This window comes from Cydia pomonella, chromosome 22 (genome assembly GCF_033807575.1).
Source record: "Cydia pomonella isolate Wapato2018A chromosome 22, ilCydPomo1, whole genome shotgun sequence".
NCBI classification, from domain to species: Eukaryota; Metazoa; Arthropoda; class Insecta; order Lepidoptera; family Tortricidae; genus Cydia; species Cydia pomonella.
Window position 1 is genome coordinate 1 of NC_084724.1, and position 11099 is coordinate 11099.

The 11099-nt window shown below is 38.2% G+C and overlaps 1 long non-coding RNA gene across 2 annotated transcripts; it reads left to right on the forward strand.

Annotated features, from left to right (window-relative positions):
- Nucleotides 1–4652: 4652 nt before the first annotated feature.
- LOC133530385 (uncharacterized) lies at nt 4653–7496 on the forward strand. 2 transcript variants are annotated; one of them, XR_009801304.1, is made up of 4 exons: nt 4653–4972; nt 5056–5279; nt 5466–5717; nt 6331–7496. It is a non-coding gene; the product is annotated as an uncharacterized LOC133530385 (long non-coding RNA). The 2 variants fall into 2 exon arrangements; XR_009801303.1 differs by lacking the exons at nt 4653–4972; nt 5056–5279 and having other exon boundaries at nt 5287–5717.
- Nucleotides 7497–11099: the final 3603 nt, after the last annotated feature.

Sequence of the window (11099 nt, forward strand, 5' to 3'; positions counted from 1 at the left end):
CCGAGCCGCCATTCCCTCCTCATGTTCACCCCATTTTAAATTGTACTAAATAATAAAGTAAAACAAAACAAAAAGATTCCTATTTTAGGTATCGGGCCACCAAATGTTGGAACAACATACCTCCACCAATCAGAATATTAAAAAGTAAGCCTCAATTTAAAATTAAATTACGCCAATACCTATTAGAAACTCAAAAACGAAGTGCCTAAAACTTAACCCCACCTGACCACACCATTACCTGCCGTTACCTATCCACTTGCGCTCACATCTTAAAAATTAATAAGTATAATAACTAAGTGTCATATTTTTTTGCAAATATTTACAGTACCTACATACATACAGTACAAATATATGTAATATGCATAAGTATATATTTATTTAGGTTAGGTTGTTTTTTTCCCTCCCTCCTTCGTATAACTAACACCCCCCCCCCCCCCCCCCCACACACACACCCTCCGGCCCATTCACCGTATAAAAACAAAAGCTAAATAAGGTTAGGTTAGGTTAGGTTTTTTTTTCCCCCCTCCCTCCTTCGTATTACTAACCCCCCCCCCCCCCTCCCACACACACGCCCTCCGGCCCCTTTACCGTATAAAAACAAAAGGTAGATAAGGTTAGGTTAGGTTAGGTTAGGTTAGGTCATGTTAGGTTAGGTTTGGTCATGTTAGGTTAGGTTTGGTATAGGTTAGGTTAGGTTTTTTTTTCCCCCCTCTCTCCTTCGTATTACTAAACCCCCCCCCCCCCCCCCACACACACACGCCCTCCGGCCCCTTTACCGTATAAAAACAAAAGGTAGATAAGGTTAGGTCAGGCCATGTTAGGTTAGGTTTAGCTTAGGTTAGGTTAGCTCCCCCCCCAACCACACACACACTCCGGCCCCTTTACCGTATAAAAAGAAAAGGTAGATAAGATCTTTTTATACGGTAAAGGGGCCGGAGTGTGTGTGTGGTTGGGGGGGGACCTAACCTAACCTAAGCTAAACCTAACCTAACCTAATCTACCTTTTGTTTTTATACGGTAAAGGGGCTGGAGGGTGTGTGTGTGTGTGGGGGGGGGGGGGAAGTAATACGAAGGAGGGAGGGAAAAAAAACAACCTAACCTATCCAAACCTAACCTAACATGACCTAACCTAACCTTATCTGCCTTTTGTTTTTATACGGTAAAGGGGCCGGAGGGTGTGTGTGTGTGTGTGTGTGTGTGTGTGTGTGTGTGTGGGGGGGGGGGGGGGGGGGGGGGTAGTAATACGAAGGAGGGAGGGAAAAAAACAACCTAACCTAACCTATACCAAACCTAACCTAACATGACCTAACCTAACCTTATCTACCTTTTGTTTTTATACGGTAAAGTGGCCGGAGGGCGTGTGTGTGGGAGGGGGGGGGGGGGGGGGGGGAGGTTAGTTATACGAAGGAGGGAGGGAAAAAAAAACAACCTAACCTAAATAAATATATACTTATGCATATTACATATATTTGTACTGTATGTATGTAGGTACTGTAACCTAACATGACCAAACCTAACCTAACATGACCTAACCTAACCTTATCTACACCACACCATAAAGTCCACACCAACCACACACACACTCCGGCCCCTTTACCGTATAAAAAGAAAAGGTACATAAGGTTAGGTCAGATTAGGTTAGGTCATGTAAGGTTAGGTTAGGTTAGGTTTGTTTTTTTCTCCTCTTATTATCGTTTTTTGCCAAAAACTTAATTATATATAGGTCTGTTTTAAAACAATTAATATAGTACCTTCTCTCATATTACAGGTGTGAAGCAGTCTGGCTCAACAATGTTTACGTGTCTCTTTCCCAGACAGGAACAATCCCGCAATTCACACATTGCTGCCATCATCCTTGTCTGAAATCAGGATAAGTTTAATTTTCATTTATTTATTGCATACATATTATTACCTATTGCCTAATATCTAAATTTAGTAGTCCATGTATACTTCCGAAAATAATTTAAAATACATTACAATCATTTGTTTCGCAGTCACAGTAAATAGTAGTTATTCAATGTAAATAACTATACTAAAAATAACAATAAGGATTAAAATATTATATTAAAAAATACAGTGATGTCAATAAACAAATAATAATAATAATAATAATCGAATTTGAAATATCGTGAGTCATACTAACATGTAAATAACTATACTAATAATAACAATAAGGATTAGAATATTGCAGTGATGTCAATAAACAAATTATTAGAATTTAAAATATCCTGAGTCATACTAACACTAAGTAATAATAATAACTAGCTTGTAATTAGCTAAATACTAATAATGTCAATTCACTAAATCATTCCATTATATTGAGACAAAGGTAAAAAGGTTAGATTAGGTTAGGTCATATTTAATGCAACTTATAATATTTTTTTGTTAAGAACTTCATTTATGATACAAGCTTTTACTTTTATTTCCACAGGCAACTAATACTAGTCGAGACAATTCTACAACCCCAAAAAAATTTACATTGGTTTACCACCTACTGTTTCCATCATCAGATGGTACCATAATATTGCATTGTCACCCAACATACATATCTATGCAAGTTTGTATGGTAATGTATATCATATATTTTTTTTAGATTTTTTTCATTCCGTTATTTGAGAAGTTACAGGGGGGGACACACATTTTACCACCATTTGAAGACCTATCCATAGATATCCCACACGTATGGGTTGGATGAAAAAAGATTTTTTGAGTTACAGTTCTAAGTATGGGGAACCCCCAAAATTTATTGTTTTATCTCTATTTTTGTGTGAAAATCTTAATGCGGTTCATAGAATACATCTACTTACCAAGTTTGAACAGTATAGCTCTTATAGTTTCGGAAAAAAGTGGCTGTGACATAAACGGACAGACAGACAGACAGACGGACGGACATGATGAATCTATAAGGGTCCCGTTTTTTGACATTTGGCTATGGAACCCTAAAAATCAGCTATTAAATTAACTGACATACACTCTTGCATGGAATAACACTCTTTATGAGCAAGTGTGCCTTGATAAACACATAAACAATCATTGTTTGTTACAAAACAGAAAAAGAAAATTAAATAAATCCACTGTGCCGCCGACTTGACATATATTGGACCACCCAACGGATCACACCACAGTATACAGACAAACATCTAATTAACATCAATCCCCACCAGTACAAACAACTTTAATTTAACTCACATTCATTATCCGCATGCATGCAAACTGACACTCCAAACCATCTGCCACGGACTGGACCGACGGGCGAGGCATTAACTCTTCTTCTTCTCCTTTTTCCTGGCTATTTATCCCAGTTTATTTGGGGTCAGCCCTCCCCTAGTAATCCTTCGCCACATCACACGGTTGTGGGTTGTCTGTTCTGTTCTGTTTCTCTCTTGCATATCGTTTCGTTATATACGGTATTCGGTAAGTTTTTCGTAAGCACCAAGGGGTGGCAACCTTAAAAGTACCATGGATATAATCGTTTCTTATTATGTCCATTATTATTACTCCTCCAGACCGGCGTACCATCTTCATTTGTGTGGTGTTCATCTGTTTTCCTCATCGGTCATTCTCAACTAGCGTTTTGTGCCCGTTTCTTATCGGCACCGATGTACCTACTCGCAAAACATTTATACGCAACACATACACACATACGACGACACACATAACGACGTTACTGTACTTTTATTCATATATTATGTCTCAAAAACTTTCTTTTAAAATAAAATTCAACGAAGTAAGGAAAAAATTTGATTTTGACGGCCGGTGTCACTGTCAACGGTGAGTTTTTTTTTTTTTTTTTTTTTGTACTCTATGATTTTCTGCCTGAATGGTGCCTTCGAAGTTGGAACTCGCGGCTGTACATTTGTTTTATTTCAATTTCCGCTCTCATCCACTGACGGAAATGTCATGACAGACTATATTTCGATTCCTTATCATATTAAAGTGCAGTCCAGACGGGACAATTTTTTTCCCATCTGATCAAATTGTCCGATCGACAATTCATGCTGCGAGCCGATTTCGATCGCCGATTATGACAAATATTACCGATAAACTGAGATTGGTATCAATTTGTCGTTTGGGGGCATTCTTTATTTATTTAGAGCGCTCAAATATCACCATAAAACTAAAATTTATTATTTTATTGATTCAATTGGATATTGACGCCAATCTCTCATCGGTCGATTTGATCACCCCGTCTGGGCTCCACTTAAGCTTTTAATATTTATTTATTTATTTATTTATTTATTTATTAAGTATTTCAACAAGGAAACAATTTTTTTTATATCATATCATTGATGTTTCCCACACCGTGCGTTTCATTTTGTCCGTCCCGTTGTCCAGCATCAATATCAATATAAGTACAAAAAAATATATTAAAATAAAACACAAGTACATTTTTTACACATTTCATCTATCTGCACTCTATTAGAATGCTTCTTTTCTTTTCTTTTTTTTTTTTTTTTTTTTTTTTTTTTTTTTTTAAGTCCAGCGAGTTGGTAACCTGCCATCTGTAGAGTAAAAAGTGCCAAGTTTACTAGGCTACTCACCGCTAGATAGCGCTGTGTTTTTATTAACTACAGCGCCATCTTTTATCCTCTATCCTCTCTTTAGTATCAGGCTACCTTACGTACAAGGTGGCGTTTTTAACTTCAGCATTGTTCGTAGCGGATCTATATTATATTCGTATAGTTAGGTGATATACTGATATCGCATGAGCTAATGTGCTTAACCTCAACTTGTTAGCTGTCAAATTCTATACTTTTTTTTGTAAACAATTAATGCGAACATATTTTTTGGACAAATACGAAAATGACACAGTCCAGTGCTCTAAATTGCAAGAATAACGGTGTACAAAAGATTGAAATCGAAACCTAGGAAGAATGCCTTAAGAATTAAAAACTTTACAGCAAAAGGCACATCTCGTTTATGTTCAATGCATTTGAAGTCAGATGATTCGGACAAAGCAAATAAAACACGAGTAAGTTGTTTTTAATCTTTTATCTTTTCTTGAAATAGCGTTTAGTTGAACAGCAGTTAAACAAGAAATCTTTGTTGTTGCAGGTTACGAGTCAAAAGAGATTTTTTTTAAAGAAAACTGCATTATCATCAATTTCACGTCAGCGGCTTGAAAGAAGGTGCCAGAGAAAGTTACCATTTGAACAAAATGTAACTCCATCAACAAGCCATGAAACTCTAACTCTGTCAACCCATGAAACAAACAATGAAGTCAAAATGTTCGCAAACTCCATGGAAATAGGCAGTGAAACAGAAATTCTAAAATAATAGTAAGTACATTACTACAGGGACCAATTTGTTTTGTACCAACCTGCTCGGCTCGCCACTCTAACAGCGGTGCCCTACGCGCGTAAGTTCGCGCGTCTGCGCGATGCGCTACCGCCGTTGCTTAGCAACGAATATGCACAACAGATCACCGTACCAAGCTAATTGAAAAATATTATTTGTCTTTGCAGTCCTAGGTGTGTAAGGCAGTATGAATGCAGAGAGTAGCTAAACTCGATAGGCAAGCAAAGAAATGTCACAGTGGCATGGGTACCGGGACATCAGGGAGTAACTGGAAATGAGAAGGCAGACGAGCAGGCTAGGAAAGGGACGGAGACGGAATTCATTGGTCCGGAACCAGCTTTGCCTATGTCAGCCGATGTACATCTACAAGGCAGTATGAAATTCTTCACTTAACTATGTGGAGACAGAAGCTATACTAAGTAATATTTTATAATGTATGCAAAGATTTAAGTATAATTTTTAGTAATATTTGTAACTTCATGCATGTTACAAATATTACACTACACTTAAGTAACTAAATTCAGATACTATACAAATCTAACTGGTTCCCCGCGATACAGGTCTCACTTAGTGCGGGAGTCCCTGGTAAATAATGTGAACTTCATTTAGTTGGTAAATAAATGATTATCTTCTATTTTTTTTTAAGTTGTGGGATTGCTGACAGCGAACGAACAAAACATAGAAGACTAACGTCAAACACAATATCAGCGTAAAAGCGGCCCCACTATTAAAAGACGCAATACTAATAACGCCTACGAATCTGATGGTCCCAGGTTCAAATCCTGGAACGGTATTCGTGTGATGAGCATGGATATCTGTTCCTGAGTCATTAGTCCTGAGTCACATTTATGTGATGCGTCACTGCTAGCAGGGCAGGTTCTGTCACTAAAAACATTAAAACCTATTCATTATATTATATATATATTCGAGTAGGTGCTAACATAATTTAAGGAATTGTAACTAACATTTTTATTTATGGGCCCCGGCCTGAAATAAACGGATATTTAATTTAATTTAATTTAATTATTCCAGACGACGCAAATCAAGTTGCGGCACGCAAAGTAACTGCAGTGGCCATGGTCCGCTCGCCTAACTCGCTTCGTGTCACGCCGCCACGTGCCGTCTCACCGCCGTCGCCGCGCCGCGCTCGCCGCAGGACATGCCGTCACCCCCGGAGCAGCCGACGCCAGCTCAAACTGACACCGAGACCGAAGTACCTAATCCAGAAGAACAACAACTCGACGACGTGATTTTGTCACTACTGGGTGACGCCCCAAAAAGTGACCATCCATTTGGGCCATCTATGCACAAAGACATTGCCAACCGATGGCAAGAGATACTTTTGAAGGGTTTAGACAAAGAGACGAAAGAAAAAGCGGCCAAGTGCGAGTCGGACTCGCCCATGAAGGGTTCCGTACCATTTATGACGTATTAAAAAAACTACTTACTAGATCTGGTTCAAACCAATTTTCTTTGAAGTTTGCATGGTAATGTATATCATATATTTTTTTTAGATTTTTCATTCCGTTATTTTAGAAGTTACAGGGGGGGGGGGGGACACACTGTGACATGCTTTTAGCCAGCGAACGAAAAAAACATAGAAGACTAATCTCAAACAAAATATCAGCGTAAAAGTGGCCCCGCTATTAAAACACGCAGTACTCATAACGGACCAATTGCAACTCGTCGATGTTGACGTCTTGTTTTCTTCGACGAAACTGCGTTTGACCATGATTAGTCAATTTATACCACCCAAACTACGATTGGTGCATTATAAAATAAGGCGCTGTGATTGACTGTAGCATTGACATTGACACTTGTTATTTTATTTTAAAGAGTATTAATATATAGGCTTATTATTTGTTCGTGTGTTATTATTTGTTTCTTATTTATTTATTTAAATGTAAATGCTTGATTTGTCAAAGAAAATACAAAAATCACTATATGCCTTTCATATTTGAAGAGTTCCCTCGATTCCTCGTGGACCCCATCGTCAGAACTCGAACCTGACAAAAAATTGTTTAGGAAATTTAATTTACTTAACAAACACAGCGAAGAGGAGAAATCGCCAAACGTGTACTATACGTCGTTGAAGAATTCCATTCTGATCATCATCAGCAGTTCCACTTCATCAAATGTCACTTTTTTAAATGTAAAGAAATGCTTGATTTGTTACAGAAAATACAAAAATCACTATATGTATGCCTTTCACATTTGAAGAGTTCCCTCGATTCCTCATGGATCCCATCATCAGAACTGAGTATTGACAAAAACGGGACCAATCTGTATATACATACATTCAAACAAAAAAATAATTTTCAGAAATGACGGAGTTATGGAGTAACAAAACAAAAAAAAAACCGGCCAAGAGCATGTCGGGCCACGCTCAGTGTAGGGTTCCGTAGTTACTCTTCCGTCACAATAAGCTAAACTGGAGCTTAAAGTATAGTAAATTGTTAACCAAGGGATGAAACGGTACCTTTCACGCGAGTTAAACAAATAGGCAAATTTGCATAATCAGTACCTAATTAAAGTAAGTCTTTTTACTATGAAGGGGAAACTTTTTGCGTTAACTCAAAAACAGCTAAACTGATCATGTCCGCTATAGTTCTCATTTAATGTCTTTCTTAAGCCCTACTTTCACGATTTTTTTCATATTTTTTGGGCCTATGGTTCAAAAGTTAGAGGGGAAACATTTTTTTTTCTTTCGGAGCGATTATCTCCGAATATATTCACTTTATCAAAAAATGTTTGTTGAAGACCCCTATTAGTTTTGAAAGACCTTTCCAACGATACCCCACATTGTAGGGTTGAAGAAAAAAAAAATTCACCCCCACTTTACGTGTATGGGAGGTACCCTCAAAAAAATTAAATTTTTAGATTTTATTCTACGACTTTGTCGGCTTTATTGATTTATATATCCATGCCGAATTTCAGCTTTCTAGCACTAACGACCACGGAGCAAAGCCTCGGACAGACAGACAGACAGACGGACATGGCGAAACTATAAGGGTTCCTAGTTGACCACGGAACCCTAAAAAACAACCGAATTGATAACCTCCTCTTTTGAAATCTTGAAGTCGGTTAAAAATGCCATTGTGGGATACATCAGGACTTCAAAATATTTCTAATTAAGGATAAAGAAAACTATGAAACAAGTAAAAGATTGATGTGTAAATATTACTATAAGTTGTAGCAAGTTCTATTAATAATATATAAGGTTTACTAATATGCTCAGATATAAATAAAGATATGTTAGCACTTATGTTGTGATTGACGTATTGATAACGTATTCATAAATGCGTTATAAAATTAGATAGGAATTAGATAGAATCGACCGGGTGAAGTCTGGCTTCCCATAACTTAATTAGTATGTGTACTGTAAAATAGCTGGTTGCAGTCAACTATAAGGCAACCTTTTGAATCTTATAAAATTATCATGCATACGCCGCTCTATGGGCAACTTCCGAATATGTCGAGCCGCAAATCCCTACGTGAACGTTTCCATAGGTATATCACTTGGACCTGCACCGTCTGCAGTACTTTAGGCACGTAGCCTAATGGAATATTACACGTAATGGTTCAGACTATCAAGTACTGAAACCGGGATAATAGTAAGTAAATGACATGAGTGACCAAGAACGACAATATACAAGACAATGATACAAGCGTTGCCCCTAATATCATGAGATCAGCCATTTTACAAAATTAACATATGCAACATCACGCAAAGGGTACAACTGTTAATTAAATTAAAAGCTAGTTGGATTAGGATCTGTTATCTTTTGTCATAACTGGAATCATTCAAATGCAACGACAATTCCTAATATAACTAAAACCCTCATTGCTAAAACAGCCACTTATAAAACCACTGTGACAGGTTTACAACTTACAACTACAATTGATTAGTAAATATATATAATATCCTTTCCATTGGACATAATCCAAAATGGTAGATATTATGTAATAACCACATTCTAGTCATATGATTTGATTCAATATGACAAATGAAATAGGGCAGGTGTAATACATTGGCAAATACAGATCAAACTATATACCAAATGATCAAAATATATACACCCACAATAGCATTTCAAAATACGTAATATATTCAGATATGTACCTATAAAACTAGTATATTCTTATTTTAAAATATGAGTACGGAATCATGATCATAAAATAAGTATCAAATAGGCACCAGTTGTCTACCTACAAATAAATAAGCAGTTAGGACTCGTGAATATTATTTAAACCGCTTGTATACTCCTATCATAACTAGACTATGAAATTAAAACATTTTGTATAAAATATTGAATGGTTACGTCACCGCTAGGTATTAAGATCTGCTTTATGGGGCTTCGATGCTCTCACATCACGATGAGAAGACAAGGCAAGGCAGGATCAATTCTCGTTCCAGCGCAGCCATGGACAGCGCACTGGATACAATGTGCAGGCTTGAGATGCAGATGCGGCGCAGTGCAGCCAGCCTCTTCATGTAGAAGGTAGGTCCTGTAGGATGGTAGGATGCAAGCATCTGGGCGCCCCAGTGGCGGATTAACTGAACAGCAGAAAAAGCATATGCTAAGGGCCCCGCGCCTAGGGGGGCCCCGCGCTCCGACCCTGACCATGCGATTTCGGCACGCGGAACCGGCCAAGTAGAACTCGCACTCCGCGGATCCTGTACCACCACATTTTATTTACAATGTATTTTTTTTCGTAACTCAGTAACAATATTGATCAATTATTATTATTTGTTATTATCCTGTCTATTTTTCTTTACAACGATACCAAATTTAAAGATTTTTTTAGGCTTACGCAAAGACCTAGAGCAGAGTTTAGCATAATACCGAAGGTGCAGAGTGTTAGGGAAGGTGCAAACTTTTGTGCATGGCTAAGCTGCAGGAAACAGCAGAGCTCGGAAACGAACAAAAGAAGATACTGTGTTTAAAAACATATTAGTGAAAAGCAAGGAAGGATGATTTATTTACCTACTAATTATTATTTCAAATAACAAATTGCACCTTACAGCTAATGCCTAATGATGATCAGCTTTGAGCCCGTAGTAGGCCAAAGGACGCGCTCCTCTACGGCTAGCCGGGCCCAAAATATGCCGAGTTGCTGCAAAGCCGTGATACATATGATCTAATTGTCAAAATGTTATAAAAAGAAAACAGCGGGGCCCCTATGCAGGGCTTTGCATTCGCATAAGCCGGATGTAAAGCCCTACATAGGGTCCGATACCCAAAGCATCCCAGCAAGTCGCACTTTCGAGCAAGAACTAAGGCCGAGCAGCAGGCGAGCCGAGATCAATTCCAAACTCTGTTCTCCTACAATTCAGTCTTTGCATGGTGGCGCGCCGTGATTGAACGCTCCGGGCCTCCACCCTTATACGGAGCTCGGCCTACGGCCTCGTTCACACTCTGGCATTGATTTCATTCTAGACTCTGCTTTCCTGCAGCTTGGCCTTCGGTTTCGCACGGGAACGCTACGAAATCGGGTGGTCCGATCGGTCCGGATATTCAGCTCGTGGGGCTCAGCCTTCGGGCTTGTTTTTTTGGCTCACTTAGCCATTAGTTCCCACTTCTTAGGTCTGACTCACTTTTCACCTATTTTTACAAACTTTTATTAAACTTAATAATCTTGATGTTGTTAAACAGTATCCCTACATGCTTTAACTTGTAATACTCGTAAGTTGTTTTCAAAACCTGCAAACCATCTGCAAACTATTTTTTTGACCATTTGTCAAAATTTGGCAAAATCGACCTAATCTGATGATGAAAACCGAAGGTAACGAGGAAACC